Source organism: Anser cygnoides, chromosome 3, assembly GCF_040182565.1.
Source record: "Anser cygnoides isolate HZ-2024a breed goose chromosome 3, Taihu_goose_T2T_genome, whole genome shotgun sequence".
Classification (NCBI taxonomy): Eukaryota; Metazoa; Chordata; class Aves; order Anseriformes; family Anatidae; genus Anser; species Anser cygnoides.
The window spans coordinates 110,084,131-110,101,461 of NC_089875.1; the positions used below are offsets into that span (position 1 = coordinate 110,084,131).

General features: G+C 36.9%; 1 long non-coding RNA gene across 1 annotated transcript in view; it reads left to right on the forward strand.

Moving 5' to 3' along the window:
- The window catches only part of LOC136790529 (uncharacterized), a 73,868-nt gene extending 57,235 nt beyond the window's left edge, over positions 1-16,633 (forward strand). Inside the window, exon 4 of the long non-coding RNA XR_010830639.1 lies at positions 7,599-16,633. This is a non-coding gene — a long non-coding RNA (uncharacterized lncRNA). The remainder of the gene's footprint in view (positions 1-7,598) is intronic.
- The last annotated feature ends 698 nt before the right edge of the window (positions 16,634-17,331 follow it).

Genomic DNA, 17,331 nt, shown 5'->3' on the forward strand with positions numbered 1-17,331 from the left:
CCTATCACTACATGTCCTTGTAAAAGGCCTCTCTCCATCTTTCTTATAAGCCCCCTTCAAGTACTAAATTGTTACAATGAAGTCTCCTGAGAGCCTTCTCTTCTCCAGGCTGAACAACCCCAGCTCTCTCATCATTTCTTCATAGCAAAGGTGCTCCAGCTCTCTGATCATCTTTGCGACCTTCCTCTGGACCTGCTGTAGCAGGTCTACATCTTGTGCTGGGGGCCCCAGAGCTGAACGCAGTACTCCAGTTGGGGTCTCATGAAGGCAGAGCAGATGGGAGCAAATCACCTCCCTCTACCTTCTGGTCATTCTGCTTTTGTTGCAGCCCAAGATACAGTTAGCTTTCCAGTCTGCAAGCACTTAATGCTGGTCCATGTTCGATTTTTCATTCGCTGGTACCCCTAGGTCCAGGAGGTACCCTTCAGGGCTGCTCTCAGTCCATTCTCCATCTAGTCTGTATTTGTGATTGGGATTGCCCCAGCCCAGGCACAGCACCTTGCACTTGGCCCTGTTGAACTTCATGAGGTTCACGTGGGACCACTTCCCTAGCCTGCCCAAGTCCCTCTGGATAGCAGCATCCCTTAGTTCTATTTAAGTACTACTCAGCTTGATGTCAACTGCAAACTTGCTGAAGGTTCACTTGATCCCACTGTCTATATCATTAATAAAGATATTAAACAGAACCACTCCCCTTATATACCACTGAGGGACACTACTTGTCACTGATCTTCATCTGGATGTAGAGCCATTGACCACAACTCTCCAGATGTGGCCATTCAGCCAACTCCTTATCCACCAAATAGTCCACCCTTCAACCTATATCTCTCCAATTTAGAGACAATGATGTTGTGTGGCACCATGTCGAAGGTCTTACAGTAGGCCAGGCAGATGACATCAGTTGCTCAAACACTTGTTTTATAATAGCAGCCACGACCTGGTTTAGACACTGCACACAAAGCAGTGCAGCGCCCAAATATTAGATACCCCAAACTGGGACAGAAACCATGGACCCAAGCTAAATGCTTTAAATTTCTGGACAGAGTTAGGTGAAGAGTAGCTCTCGTAAAGAGGGGAGAGCAACAGGGTGATACCTAAGCTGGACAGCTTTCTTTTTCCAGAATTTTGAAAGCCCAGTTCTCTGACACATTCCTGCAGCAAATGCCCTGATGAGCTTTAAGACCCTCAATCACAGGACTGTCTCACTATTTTATATTAAATTAGAGACAATGGAAGAAAAAAAAATGAGGAGAATAGCAGCACATACCTACTATAAAATAAAGTATCCAAAAAAGGAAGGGCCTTCTTCTACATTCCGTTTTATGTGCATGTATAGGAGAAAAGGACAGAGGTTTTATGCAGAAAGTATCAGCTGCTATGTCTTTATGATGAAAGAAAATATCAGCTCCTTGAATATAACGTAGAGTTTTAATAAAAAAGATAATATCAAAATTATATTTAAACACTTGCTAGAGACTAAGCTAATGGTTGTAGAATGATTTATATGTTCACAGTTCTATCAAAAAAAACCACAAAACACACACAAAAAAATAAATAACAACAACAAAAATCCTCCTAGTTAAGGAAAGAACATGGAACTTTACACAGAAATTACTAACAGGTACTCAGTGACACAGAAATTGTCTGACAGCATACAGGAAGGTATAATATTGTATAAGTACGTGGGAGAGGCTAGTGAGGAGAAAAAGAGAATGTGTAGGAGGAGGCGAATCTGTCATTTTGCATTTGGTATGAAAAAGTTTTCTATTTTTTGGTTGCCTGTTTAGTACTGTAATAAGTGTGGGGGGCAGGGAGCATTTATCTCTATCTGAAGGCTGTTCTGAAAAACAAATAGTCCTGTACTAAGCAGACACTGATTTCCCTTTCCACTAAGGACCCATGAACCAACGTCATCTGTGCCAAAATGAAAACCTGTTTCCTCAGACTGACACTCGACCCTTTATATTTATTCAGCTGTCAGAATTTATCTTCATTCTATAAAGAGGGGAAGGACCCTAGGAGCTCCTGAATTGTTAAAGCTGAGGGTCATGCTCTAAAGTCTTATGAGTTTTATTATAAAGGGTATTTTTATATTTTAAAGAGATTGACAAAAATCTTACTGGGTTAAGACATGGTTTGTATAAAGACTGTGAGGTCAACTTCTGGTCTGAGTTATGCCAGTGTAAATCTGGGATAATTTTATTACAATCAGTGGAGTCAATCCAGGAACATAATTTTCCTGTTGTTTTGGGTCATGTGATGCCTATGGAAAACAATGGGAATTATGCACATAAACAATATCCTGACTGGTTTCTGAATAGGTAACTATTACCAGGACTGATATTTAACCTAACATAAAAGACAGAGTTAGATATGTTGCTGTAGAAAAATATGTACATATTTACATATACATAACATATGTCAGAAAATCTGACACTCAGCAAAGAGCTATCCAGACACATTTCCAGTCTTTTATTCTTCTGCCTACATCCCTCTCAGTAAATAAAGCAATGAATAATGAAATCAGCAGCCGGGTGTCCAGAAGTCAGCTGAAGTTATCTGATCATGTGTTCAGTGTTAAACAACTTTTGCCACCATAAGTCCATGTTGTGTTTTGGGTATGGTTCCTGGCCTGTGATAGTTTCTGAACTGTGCACTGAGAAAGTGATAGCTTGCCTAGGCCAAAACCTTGCTGGGGACCGTTCTACAAATGTAAAAATATAAACTAGCAAATTCTGATACCTGGGCCCTGACACCATTTCATTTACTGGTAGAGGTGTATCTGGAGTGTCTGAAAGAAGCTTGCTGTCTCTGATATTCTTACTCACCTTAGTTCACCTTTCTGACATTCAAAATCAGGAAGAGCTTATGCCTCTGACCTGTTTCGTGAATCTTCACCTCCTGGTCTTGGGAGATCTTCAGTGTACTTACTGCTCAAGATGTTTCCATGGGCTTATTTTTGGCATCTTTGCTACAAAAGCTATTCTGCTGCCTAAAAAAAACCCAAACACACACACAAAAAAATCCCAGAGTAGTCATATACAATCATTTATCATGCTGTTTATTAATGCAGTTTCTTCTCACAAAAATTGCAACCTTAACTGAGAAGAAAGAGAGAAAGAAAGAGAAAAAGAGAGAAAAAGAGAGAAAGAGAGAGAGAGAGAGAGAGAGAGAGAGAAAGAAAGAAAGAAAGAAAGAAAGAAAGAAAGAAAGAAAGAAAAGAAAAGAAAAGAAAAGAAAGAATCACAGCCTGATTCATTATTCAGATCTCAGATATACAGAGTGGATGATCATAAGAATTGTAACAGAAATAAGTAAAAGAAAAAGCAACTTCTAGCAGTGCAAGAATTAAAATTTAATTTATTCCCTAACTCAAGGAAGCTGGCTTGATTTTACTAATCTTTAGAAAGAGATAAATGATAAACTATGATTTAACAACATACCAGTAATTTTACCAGGATGGAGTTCTTTTTTTGTGTGTGTGTTTGTGGTTTTGGTTGGGGTGGGGAGGGTGTTGTTGTTTCATTTTTAATCTTAAAAACAACAAAAATTTTCAAATTAAATTCTCTCTCTCTCACCCCAAAATATATCCAACAATTCAATTAAGTATTTGTTTGGATTTATGGCTTCATAACCAAGATTAGAATATAGTCCTCATCTTCCCAAAATCATATATGTGGTATTTGAAATACACATGTAAACTATTCCAGAGGGTGCCTTGCAGTCATAGATCTGTTTAAAAATATAGTTAATGTATTAAGGAGAACAACAATTTCTACCTCTAAATTCACAAAACTCCTCAATGAATAAGCTAATACTGTGATAAAATATTGTAAATACAAATAGGATTTGGAGGTTTCCATACAATGTTCAGGAATTATACACCTGGAAAAGGCACAAGACCTATTCAGTATGCCCCAGGCTTGAATAAGGGCAAAATTCAGACTTTAATCAGGCTTATGCTTGTGAACGCCACTATGATTTTACAGTACAAATACCAAAAGCTGTAATTTTCTTGTGGTGCAGCTTCCATAAGACTTGCTGAATTTCTATCATCTGAAACAGATATGGCGAAACAAGCAAACAAAAAAAAAACACAAAACAAAACAAAAAAGCAATCAAAGAAAGCAACATCTTCAAGTCTTAAACCACAAAACAATTATTATTTGTCAGAATCCTTCATGCAGCATTAGCTTGTGTTGGACTGGAACCGGTCATACAGTGGTGAAAATTATATACCCCATTTATGCCTATAGTATTGCTTAATGGCATCATATCATAAATGTAAAGAATAATTTCATTTGGAAGGAACCTCTGGAAGTATTTTGGACCAATGCCCTTCTCAAAGTAAGGTCAACCTTGAAGTTGTATTAGGTTGCTCAAGACCTTGACCTGTAGTTTCCTGCTTGTCAAGGAAACACTTAAGGGAAGTATAAACTGATACTCTTTGCGATGAGATCTCTTACTTGAAGTAAGAATTTATTATAATCAGTGGCATATTGATTCATATTCCTACTGAGTAATTTGCCTGTATTTGTGCTCTGGATTGGTCTATTTTTACTCTGAGGAAAAATAAATACAAAATAATTTCTGCCAGCGCTAAGTGGTGCAGCATTTCTTGTGTGATTTTTATTCTCCCTCTCTCACTTGATTTTGAATCAAAGAATCATAGAATAGTCAGAAGGGACCTATGGAGATCATCAAATCCAACCACACTTCTCAAAAGAGTGACAGGTAGAGCAGGCTGTTCAGACATGTCCAGTTAGGGTTTGAACATCTCCAATAATAGAGACTTTCCAGACTCTCTAAGTGACCTGTTCCCACCTTTGATTCCCCTCACAGTAAAAAAAAAAAAAAAAAAAAAAAAAAGCGTTGATAATATTCTAGTTATTTATACGCTTGGAAACTGTCTTCAGAATTATTTACTTCAACAACTTTCTGTAGATTTCCTAAGACTGAAGCTTGCTGATCTCCAAATCCTCCTTTTTGTCTCTCTAGAAGACAGGAAGGACATTTGTATTCTTCCAGTCATCAGGAACTTCTCCCAGTTAACATGACTTTTAAAAAATTATTTCTCATGTAATTGTAGAATATAGCGTTGCATTTGTTTATTGTCTGTTAACAGCTGAAATGTATTTCTGTCTACAAAGACTTTAGAAGAATATTAAAAGAAAAAAAAAGTGAAATGTGTCAGAACAATCTGTGATACAGAGACCACTTCCACAGGGGTATTGCTGGTTTAGAACTAAGTGTGGACTCATTGATTTAAGCAAAAATGTGCCTAAATTGACACATTTATTCCAGCCCCAAAACAGTTAGACGCTTTAGACTCTGGATTCAGATTAGACTGAGTCTTACAGCTTTAAAATACACAGGATAAGTCTGCTTCACAAAGAGTAGTGAGATGTTTAATGAAAGGGAATGGGATGTAGAAGCATCTGAGCTACCAGAGACCCAAGGGTCTACTTTAGTAAACAACAACATCTGTGCACAGGCTCAGATCTTCTAGTCTTGGTAGTTTACACTGCTTGAGTGGTTTTTGTTTGTTTGTTTTTATTCTGATTTTAACTGATTCAAGCCTGCAAAGGGTTTCAGAAACTTAAAGAAGGATTCTTAAATTAAAATGCAATATGTGTGAACCTGACCCAGGTTTTACTCTTTCTTTATTGCACAGTCATTCTGCATTTTTCTGGTAATATTTGAAATCTCCAAGCAATCTCATGCCTTTATATGTCACCCACATGCCCTTATATGTCACCCCAGACAGTACAACACATATCTTATTTTTCATGACATGAAAACACTGTTTTGTCAGCTGCTGAAGAACTTTTCCATTATTTTGGACATTTTGACCTAGAAAATGAAAGAAAATCATAATTATGTCTTAGTGTAAAAGGAATCACATGAAATCCAGATTCTAAATGTGTAGAAATGGATTCATGACTGTGGCATTGAGAGAAGTGGTTATGGATTTGAAGGAACTGGTTCTAAGCAGCATAGGCACAAAATAATTAATATCAAAGGGTCTTGATACCAGGGACTGCTACTTACATCTCTTATTTATAGAGCTAGCCAATAAGGTCGTGCTTCTCATATCAAGTCATGTCACATCTTGCAGGCTTATTGATTTAGTACTGGGAAAAATACTGGTGAATTAACCCATTGCTTCATTCAAACTTGTAACTCCTGACTCTGTGTCCTTTATATACAAATGTATATATGTGTTTGTGTGTACACATACATTTATATACACACACCAACTTTAGATCACTTTAGCAGAACTATTTGCATGTGTTAAACTGTTGTCTGACTATCACCAGTCCTGGCAAATAAACTTCTATTAATATTTTCATAGAATCTTAGAATGGTTTGGGTTTGAAGCGACCTTAAAGACCACCTAGTTCCAATCCCCCTGCAATATGCAAGGATGCAACCTACTAGATTAGGTCAGACATAGTTTCCTTCTTTACCTAGTGTTTCAGACAATTTATAGGAACCAAAAAACAGAGAACAGAAAGCACTGGAATTATCATGAGATGTGTTCTTAGGAAGGAGGAACAAGTCTTTGTTTCAGATTAATTTGTTTCTCAGTTTTTTGGTAACTTGTCTGGTTGTTTGTGAGATCTGTGCTCAGTTAAAGCTGATATATCTGGGGGATGTGTGTGGAGCGGTTTGAAAAATTTTTGATGAAACAGTTTTATAGAAGTATGCCTGTTCACAGAACCTTAAGTGTTTATGTTAAAATATCTCAGGTTTGAAAGATTTTTCTTGAATTTAAGGAAATGTTCTTGTTACTACAGTGATGGTATAGTCTCCCAAGGTGAGATTTGTATCGGAACAGATTTATGACTGTCAGGAAGATAAATACTAGTAAAAAGTAAGCTGTTATGGTATTTTACTTCACAGATAAGGGTTAGAAAACAGATTCTACTAATAATTATATGGTTGCAACAGCCAATATAGCACTTTTCCAAAGTGTTATCAAACCCAAAAGGGTTCAATTTTATCTCACCGTTTGTAGCAGTCCATTAGATATAGAAAAACAAAACAAAACAAAACAAAACTTAGGTAAAGCCTTCATGAACTTACTTGATTTAACTTGTGCTAACAGGTAAGCAAAAGTAAGTCAGTAACTAACATTTTTAGTTTTAGAACAGGACACTCAGGAATGAAACAAATTTTATAGCTTTCTACTCACATTCAGATTGACTGAGAACTCTTTGAAAGTAATGGGAAGAAAGGAAGGGAAATCCTTAAAAATCACATTGAAAATTACCTTGATATTTTTTCTCAAGCGAAAGAAACAACTTCCAAAGAAAAGCTGTTTAATCTATGTATGAATGACCACTTCCAAAAATAATATTAGGATTAAGTAAAGAAACCATAAAGAATGACAAACTAGTAAATAAACCAAACCTATGTCTGAGAAATAATTAAAAGCAAGAGATTTGGCTAAACAGAAGATGAGTTAAACCTTGCAGACAGGAAAGCAATGTAGAAATACCTTAGAAAGAACTAAACTTCTGTTGCTCAGTAGGAGATTGTGACAAAGGATAAGAAAAAATTGCTCAAAATAATATGATTTTTTTTTGACTCAGGTCTCAAAAATCATGAAGAATCTGAACATAGCACAAAGGCCCTCATATATTGTTAACAAGATGGAAACAATCACACCTCAGATGTGAGAAAAAATCAAGGATCTCATTATGTTCAAATAAAGGAACAGAATAAGCACCAAGATAACCTCCAGACTCAGTGTGATATGTTTGTTGAAAAGGTAAATGACAATGGATGCATTTGATGGCTTATTTCCAGGTAAAAGAAAAAAGAAACAAATAATTTTGCAAGGAATTAAAGAATTTTTAACTGTAGGTGTTTTTTTTTTTTTTTAATTTATTTTTTTGTTTCTTAAAACCTTGCTCAAGAAAGTCTAATTTAAACTGGAACGGACACATAGCATAAAAAACACATGTCATAGACCAGAAGACTGTTATTGGTATAATTTACTAAAATGAAGACTGAGAGATGGTGTGATTTTTCTCACCAGTATGCCATGGAGCAAACGGCAGGGAAGAAAAGTGCTTATTTAAGATAAATGGCAAAGTTGGCAGAAGAACAACTAAAGACAGGCTAGTCAAGCATGGCTTTAGACTGAAAGTTGGAATAAGCTTTGTAAGCATCAGAGAAGTGAAGTTATTCGACTCAATCTTTCAGTAAGCATAAAAGAACAAAGATCTATTCATACAGGTAAACATTTGGAAAGGGATTTTGCAATGTCTGTGATTTGTACTGGAGTGGACTGTTCTTAATAACATAAAAGTGCTTTTCTGATCTTATTATGTTCCTACTTTTCTACTCTAGCTCATCATCATGAAAGTTCTTACTGCAATGTGTCTATTTCATAACAAAATTGCAAGAAAAACACTTGTTTCAGATTCCTGAAAAACCTGTACAGTGCACATAAAAAAGGACAAATTTATTTACACAGAAGCATTTTGATATCTGAAAAAATATGCAGGGATCTGGCTTCTGTACCTGAAAGAAACTGCTATCCAAATTAGTAGCCTCACATACTGGAAAAGTAAAAATGCTTGCTAGCTGTGCATCACTAACCAGTTGTTCTAATTATATAAGAAGCATTCATCCCTTTATATGCCTATAATTTACTGTTATATATCTTAGTAAGTCTCTCTAGGTTCACTTTACAGATGATGGAAAAAAACGGACATCTTCAGGGCTTGATTCATTTGACTTGTTTTACGTGACCATATTCTGAAGTCAAAGATGAATTGCTCCATAAACATACCTATTTCATTTTCTTTATAAAGAAATCTCAGATAAGCTGTACTCCTCCCAGGCTACATACATGCTCATAAATTAAACACTGCCAAGGAATGTTCCTGAGTGTTAGTACTCAATGATCTAGACTGTGAAGCAGTCAAAATTGTCTCTGGTATGATTTTGACCTCAGCTAGCTAATGGTCTCCCCAAAAATTCCTGGGCAAGTTTTGGGATTTAATATGGGCAGAAACTGTTCCCAAAGGGCAGTTTGGCTGCTAGTGGAATTTACTGCTATGTACACAGACCACTCCGTGCCAGTTGGCCTCTAAAGCCAAGAACAGTCATGGGTACATTTTGTTCAATAGGATGGCGCGGTTGTATTAGATAGACACATATTTGTAGTGTGTGCTCTTTAGGAAATCAGTACAGTGTTGGAAGGCATAAATTTGGGAACCAAGTTCATTTTGCTTATTTAAACAATTGGTATTTCAGTGACTTCCAGAAATCTCTACAAAGCTAACCAACACATGAGGACAAGGCAGGATTCACTGCTCAAAACCAAGAGAGTTTACAGTTCAGTACAGTGAACTGGTACTGAATTTGAGTTTCTTTGACCTTAAGATTTTTTTTTTCTTGTTTCTTGGTGAAAATAACTCTTCCTGCTAATCTGGGTTTTCTGTATCTGTTTATCCTCCAGAACAGACAAGCACAGCTACAAATTATAACATTTTTCCCTTACCTAGTTTTGCCGAGTCAAATATTTAGACGAGACAGTTTTCATATCCTTTTAAAAGAAGAATGGAATTGATGTTCCTGAAGTGCTGTCTTCATATGTTTTCAAAATCAAAAGCAGAGAAAAATCTTACTGATGTCACAAACTTAGTCTTCTCATTTCAGACACCTGATGTCATTTTGGCTGTCTATCATGACTCACTCTTCATTATTTGTAATGAAAGGAGCTACAGAGACACTCAAGCTAAAGCATGAATTAAAAAGTGTAACCTAATATTAATCATAAGAAACATTTTCCCATAACTTTGAAGAAAATTATTTATACTACAGTAGTGATTTCTGATGTAGAGGTCATGACTAATGAATTGGATGGATGGTTACACTCAAAGAGTTATGGTCAATGGCTTAATGGCCAAATGGAGATCAGTAATGGATGGTGTTCTTCAGAGGTTGGTATTGGGACTGTCACCGTTTAACATTTTGTTGGTGATATGAATAGTAAGATTGAGTGCACCCTCAGCAAGTTTGCTGATAACACCAAGCTCTATGGTGTGGTCAACACACTGGGGGAAAGGAGTGTCATCCAGAGGGACCTTGACAAGCCTGAGAGGTGTGCCTGTGTGAACTTCATGAAGTTCAGCAAGGCCAAGTGCAAGATCCTGCACACAGGTCAAGGCAATCCCAAACACAAATACTGAGTGGAGAATTGATTGAGAACAGCCCTGATGAGGAGGACCTGGGAGTGTTGGTTGATGAGAAGCTCAACATGAGCCAGCAGCCCAGAAAGTCAACCGTATCCTGGGCTGCATCAAAAGCAGCGTGGTCAGCAGGATGAGGGAGGTGATTCTCCCCCTCTACTCTGCTATTGTGAGACCGCACCTGGAGTACTCTGTTTAGCTCTGGGGCTCCCAGCACAAGAAGTACGTGGGCATATTAGAACGAGTCCAGAGAAGGGCCATGAGGATGATCCGAGTGCTGGAGCACCTCTCCTATGAAGTCAGGCTGAGGGAGTTGGGGTTGTTCAACGTGGGGAAGAGAAGGTTCCAGGTAGACCTTCCAGTACCTAAAGGGGGCCTACAGGAAAGTGGAAGAGGACTCTTTAATAGGGAATGTAGTGATAGTACAAGGGGTAATGTTTTTAAACTAAAAGAGGGTAGATTAGAGTAGCTATTCAGAAGAATTTTTTTACTCAGAGGGTGGTGAGACACTGGAACAGGTTGCCCAGAGAAGCTGTGGATGCCCCATCAATGGAAGTGTTCCAAGGCCAGGTTGGATGGGGCTTTGAGCAACCTGGTCGGGTGGGAGTTGTCCCTGCCCGTTGCAGGGGGTTTGGAACTAGATGATCTTTAAGAGGTCCATCTAACCCAAACCATTCTATGATTCTATGATTCATAGAAGTCTATGAATATCAGTTTCGACATTAATCATTGTCCTGAATGTAAACAATTTCTTTATGCAAGTTTGGTGCATATGCACAGGAGGTAAACAATGTGCACAGTCCAGGCCAAAAATAAGAGTTAAACTGGAAAAGCTGATTTAAAGTCACCAAGATCCAGACCAATTTATTAGGCACTGAGCAAATGTTTTCGGGGAAACTGTCTGCACAAACCTTCCCTCTTCAAAGATAGTTGCAGAGAAAAGACAGAGGGAAATGACATATTTAAGATCACAGATGAATAAAAAAAATGCAAATAAATCCAGCTCTCCTAACTCTCAGGTCAGTAGAGATTCTATGTGTTTCTATTGATTTCTCAAGAAAACAAAGAAAAGCTACACATTGTATAAAGGCACAGCATTAGGATATGGAGGTGTATAGGGTATGTAATCATGACAGACCATGTAGACATAATTAATTAAGTAAGGTTTTAATGACCTACTTTGAGTAATGCTTTCAGTCTAGCTGTAATAACATAGAGCTTCATACAGATGCAAAATTTACTTTAGAAATGAGGTGAAAATTTAACCTGTTCATTCCTACTGAGCTTTGCATTACTGTTACATCTCTGTGAAAATACCTGCACTAGCTCAGCTACATCTGTGAAAGTTGTGGTGTCTGTAGTATAGGCAGACCTACAAAAAACGGACCCTGGTTAAGAGTTTATTATGTAAAAATTCTGAGAATTCCTCAGCACTTCAGTTTATTAATATATATTTTCCTTCCTCCCCTTCTTCCCCATCACAGAGTGAAGAATCACTGTCAATGATAGCATTATCCGTAGTGGATTAAGTCGTACACTATGACACCTTTGTTAGGATTTCTATAGAACTATTTACAGTCCCTGTAAGTGCATTTCCTTCAGCTGTTGTTCTTCTTCACTCTCAGAGAAGTAACTTTTCAACCCAATAAAAGGATGATTACTGGACAGAGGCCAGTTGTGGTTTCTCTTGAGAACTTTACAACAGCCAGGATGGAAGAGGAACTCTGTTAGATTCCCCTAGTCCTGCTGCAGTCAGGAAAGCCTAAAGGCATACATCACCTCATGTATAGATTGTTCTGTTTGCTTTTACACTTGGCAAGCCCTTAAGACTCAGGAATGCACATCCTTGAAAAAAAAACTATCTATACATAGTGAGCAATCGTTACATCTGATTAGGAAGCATGAAAAGAAACACACATGTGGTTGACTCTGTTCCTCTGATGTCTGTGGCTTTTTGCTGACAGGAAGGAAATCCTTTTTAAAATTTATTTTTTTTTAAGAGTTCAAATAGATTTCAAACTATGTGAGCCAAAACTTGCTCTCAGTTATACCCATGTACTCCTATTGACTATCCCATAAGAATGCAGGCATGTCTACAGAGAACAAGATTTGCTTTGCTTTTCTGAAGCATTTTCTAATCTGGGTCAATCTTAAAATAAAATGTCCAAAAGAAATTTCCACCTCCCCAGGTGTTTGTTAAGTGTGAATCTCAGCTGAGTGAGCTGTACAAGAATGTCCGCAGATACAAGGCTCAACAGACTGCCATAATATTTTCTGTAGAGTGGAATCATGTTGGCTACACTTTGGACTAGATCTCAAGGTGTTAAGTATGTCTATATCAGGTAGCAAAGAGCAATAGACATGTTTGGGAAAGCATCTCTCTAGCAATATATAACTAGCCTTCTGCCAGGCACAGAAAAGTGTCACCTATGCTATTGGGAAAGCTGTGCAATTTCAGGCTCTTTACTTAATAAGCTCTCCCGGTAGAGCAGGTAGAGCACTGCAACACCGCAGCCTGATATTTTCGCACTCCAAAGTTGGCTTACTGTCTTCCATCATGGACACTCATTTGCACTTATAGACATGAGGTAAATGTGTCCAATGTCTTGAAAATGCCTGCCGTGGTGGTTTGCTGGCATGTAAATTCAGAAGCACAGATCAAAAATATGCCTAAATCACTTAGCCTGACAAGGGCACATGCTTTCTAAAAATCAGTTTCCATAGACACTTAGACCTGGATTCATTCCATGAAAATTTAGTCACTTTAGTGAGATGCCTAGGGAAGATCTCCAAGTCAGATTAAAAATATTTTGGCCTTCTGGAAGTGCTGATTTTTCTCCGTTAGCTACAGAGCAAGTGTCTAGTGTTTTCACTCTTAGGTCAGGTGTCTCAATTAAGTGTTTAGATTTAGAACTGAGACCAAAGTAGGATCTAGCACCTTTTCCTCTATTTTAAACTTCCTTCAAAATCCATCTTTGGTGCTGAAAGGCTGTTATGAAAAAATATGACATGACCAGTGATAAATTGCATCCTTTTCTACAGAACTGGAACCTCATCTGTTAAATATTCCCTAACCTGTATTTATGCAGTTGATTATTTCCTCTTAAGTACGTCATCTTGCACTTGTCTCTGTTAGATAGCATCCTGGGTTTTATCCAGGTTAACCTGTTTGGGAGTGTTGGTAATTTTCCACTAAACATTTCCATAGTGTTTTTATTAACATGAACATCTGTCTTGGGTTATAGCTAGAAATAACAAAATAGATGAGATACTCTTTATTTGTGCTAGTCTTCTGCCTGTTTAATTTAGGAATTGAAATGACTTTTCTCCATTTATTGTATCAAGGTTTGGCATACATGAATGGAACTAAATTGTCTGTTAATACTTAGGTTCAGTAGCCATAATTACCAAGTCTGGCACTTATGCCAGACCTGTGTTATGATTGTAGCTAGAAGTAGCTTGCTCAAGTCAAGAAAGGAGCACTGATATTGATAAAACATTGTTCTATCTATCCTTTCACTTCATCCAATTGTTACAATTAGTAGATATGTTTGTGATATATCTAAAAATTTGTCTCAACACACACAAATATCTTTTTTTTTTTCTTTCCAATTTTGCTGTACAATAATTTAGCAATTATTTAGCCTGAAACAGAAGTAATTAGAACTTAAACAAAACACACTGAATTATACTGCTTACATTACAGATATACGCTATTATTATAGTACAAAATATGTGCCAAATACTGGTCGAGTGTAGTGGAAACTACTTCCAGTACAGAAAAAAGGCAATGAGAACTGCTAACAGATAATTTCTCTTTTTGAGAATTTCACACTCAGATCGACATTTTTGCAGGATTACTCATTATGTCAAACATGTTTCATTAAGCACTTTAAGAAAATGTCCATTTTCACACTAAGAACATGTGGAATCCCTGGGCCTTTGCGATTTTCAAGTGGAATCCAATACCTTTTATAAAGTGTTCTATATTCTTTCCTTTGGAAGCAGATTGTGCTTTTCTTCCTAATATTCTTTGAGACTATCTTTGCTTTAAAAGAAACATTCCTAAGTGAAAAATTTCACAAATCAACATCCATTTTGGGGTTCATAGCAAGACCCCAAAAGCTTTGTGAGTCAAGATTTTTTTGTATGTTGCTGCAAATATTTTGCACGCAACTCACCTCAACTCACAGTAGTGCTGTTACTTGATTTCTATGGAAAGAGGAAAATAATGAATGACATGCAACAGCCTGATCCTCCTATGTCACATTATCCCCTCAAGAGCTTAGTTTGGGCACCATACACTATGACTTAGTCAGTAAGTATTTGTGACAGAACAAACTGGTGATGCATTCCCTACCCTTCCTGCAATTTTACTGGCATTGATGACTATATAGTCCTCATTATTAACATATCATACCCTATACACTGTTGAGTCTCAAAAAGATGCTAAGCAGCTGGAAGCTTGTGCTGGTTGCCAGAAGGGAAACAGGCTCCCACACACAGAGCTTAATGTAACAACAATCCTTACTTATTGGCAAGGAAGTGTGTGTGTGTGTGCGATGGCAGTTTAAGAATCTATAAATCCTTCTCATCTTGTGTCAAAAATGTCACTCAGGCTGAAGGCAAAGAGGTAGATCCTGTGCCAGTCCTTGACTTCTGGGGACTTGATTTGGCGAAAGGACCACACTCTTTGCATGTCTTTTCTCTCCTTCTTCATGCTGTGCATCATTTCAGCTGACAGATTTACACAGGAAACCTGGCTCAGCAAGGCCTGCCGTAGTTGGTGGCAAACAAGAATATGAGGGAATTAACTTCTGGCCTGCTGACAGTGGCTAAATCTGCCAAAGCAGAGCTGGGTAATTTGGTTTCTTTCTTTTGTTGATTTTGTGCCAGCCCACAAGAGAGGATTAAGCAGCTAAATTCTGCATGGAGAACTCTACCCCTTTCGCTCAAATCCTATTGTCTTGATAGAATGACAGTAGCTAGTTGTGCCAATCTTTAACATCTTGCTGGCATTTCCCCAGAACATATCAGCTTTTGGTCCCTGAAAAGAGGGATTTGTTAAAGAACTAATGTTAAAAAGAAATAAAGAAGGACAGAAGAGGATGAGAAGCCATGGTGTAAAAGTTTTGCCTTGTATTAATTAAAGGAACAAAGTTCTCTAATCCTGGTGGAGAATCCACAATGAAACATGGCTAAGTCCCTAACTCTTCTGTCATTGTAACACATTAAGAGAGCTCGTTCCCTGTTATCCACAGTATTCGTTTAATGTAGGAGCTATTCTCTATTGAGCTCTGAGAAGCTCTGTATTCATTTCACTCATTAACTTTGGGAAGAGAACACCAAAATATAAGGTCTTCATTTTCACTATTAGGAGACTATACTTACGTCACAAATAAACTAAGGATGAACCACTTTTTTTTTTTTTTTTTTTTTTTTTTTCCCAAAGCATCAAATAACCCCAGACTTTTTCTGAAACTCAAATAAGCTTGTTTAAATGCTAGGGAAAGTGGGTGTAAGGGGAATGAGGTTTTTGATTTTCCATTTCAAAGCCAACATTCTTTAAAAAAACTTAAGTGTAACGTGCTTTCAGACTGAAACCATTGTGGCTTTTAAGAGGAAGATTGGTCTTCTCATCTAACTTCTTGTATTGAACAGACCAGAGGACTTCATCCAGAGATTCCTGACAAAGTCCTATCAAAGAGTAAAGAAAAGCTTCCAGAAAGATAGGCAGCTTCAGGATGTGGTCTTCAATGGACACAGGAATTTTGCAGTCAGGATTAGATATACTTCTGAAGGACAGGAAGGACTGGATTTACTCCTATAGCTTGCAGTCTATCAGTTTGAACATTTGAACATGAAGTTTGTAAACATGTTTGAGTACTAATTTTGATGTAAAACTCCAATGAATTTTAGTTTACTTTTTAAAAATGCCACAGTGCCTGTGAATGAAAACTCCACAGTGAGAAGCGAGGAAACAGCTAGCTCTTTCACTAAATATTGTATTTAAAGTGAGACTACTTTAAGCCAGAGCATTATACAGGAAAGAAAAAATGCCAATCTGACATCTACATAAGAAAATGTTCTTTGATTAAAGCAAACACATAAAGACAATTCAGAAGGGATACTTTTCTCTATTTCATTTGCTATGCTTATTTCAGTGGTGTTAGTTATTATCAAGTCAAACATTAAAAAATTGACTAAGCCAAAGAAAGCAGATCCAAATCTGTGTTTCACTGATATGAAACTTAATTCATTTTCAGCATTTTATAAATGTATGGCTTATTATACAATTTTAGATATATAAATATGTTTATATATTTGTATTATTCAGAGTTCTAATATTTATGTTTAAGGAGTGCTCTTGCAGGATTTTGAGTTATGCTTTTGCATTTGTAAAACAGCATTTTCATTTTTAATGGAACAGTTCAGGACCTAGTTTTACAAGAAGGAAAGCAGTTGCAGATGGTTGGAGCAGGGTAGTAAGTGAGGTAGATTAATGTATCACTGATAAAATCCCAGTCCACTTAAAGAAAAAAAAATAATATTTTAAAAATAAATAAGTATATATATTTATTTAAGATTTGGACAGTGTTTCTCAGCACTTTTAGTTACATTTTTCCTTTCTTTTGTAATGATATTATTTTTCAATATTAACCAATACCAGAACCACAAGGAATGTTGTTTTGCAACAGCAAAAAATCATGACAAACCAAACTAGCGACACTATCATCAAATCTTGGTTTTGAAAATATGAACACTTTCGCCACTTTTTTTTTTTTTTTTGTAAAATATAAGTCCTCATCAGTATATCAGCAGAAAGATATACAACATACTTGTATTGTGATGACAGTCTGGTACATTTTTAAGGTGCCAATCTGAGTCTGAGTTCTTACTTTTACTGAAGCAATAAGTCACAGGTTGAAAAAAGTTCTGCTGAATTAACACTGAGGTGTGAAGGATGCTTTTGTCAACAGATTTCAGAAATAATGTAACTGCTAAATAAAGACCTTAAAAACATTTTTTAAGCCTTTCATGTACACTAACCTGAAAGAAACTATATTTTCATTTTACCACCATCAAATTTTTAGTACAATGCAGTTCTCTTTTCTTGAAA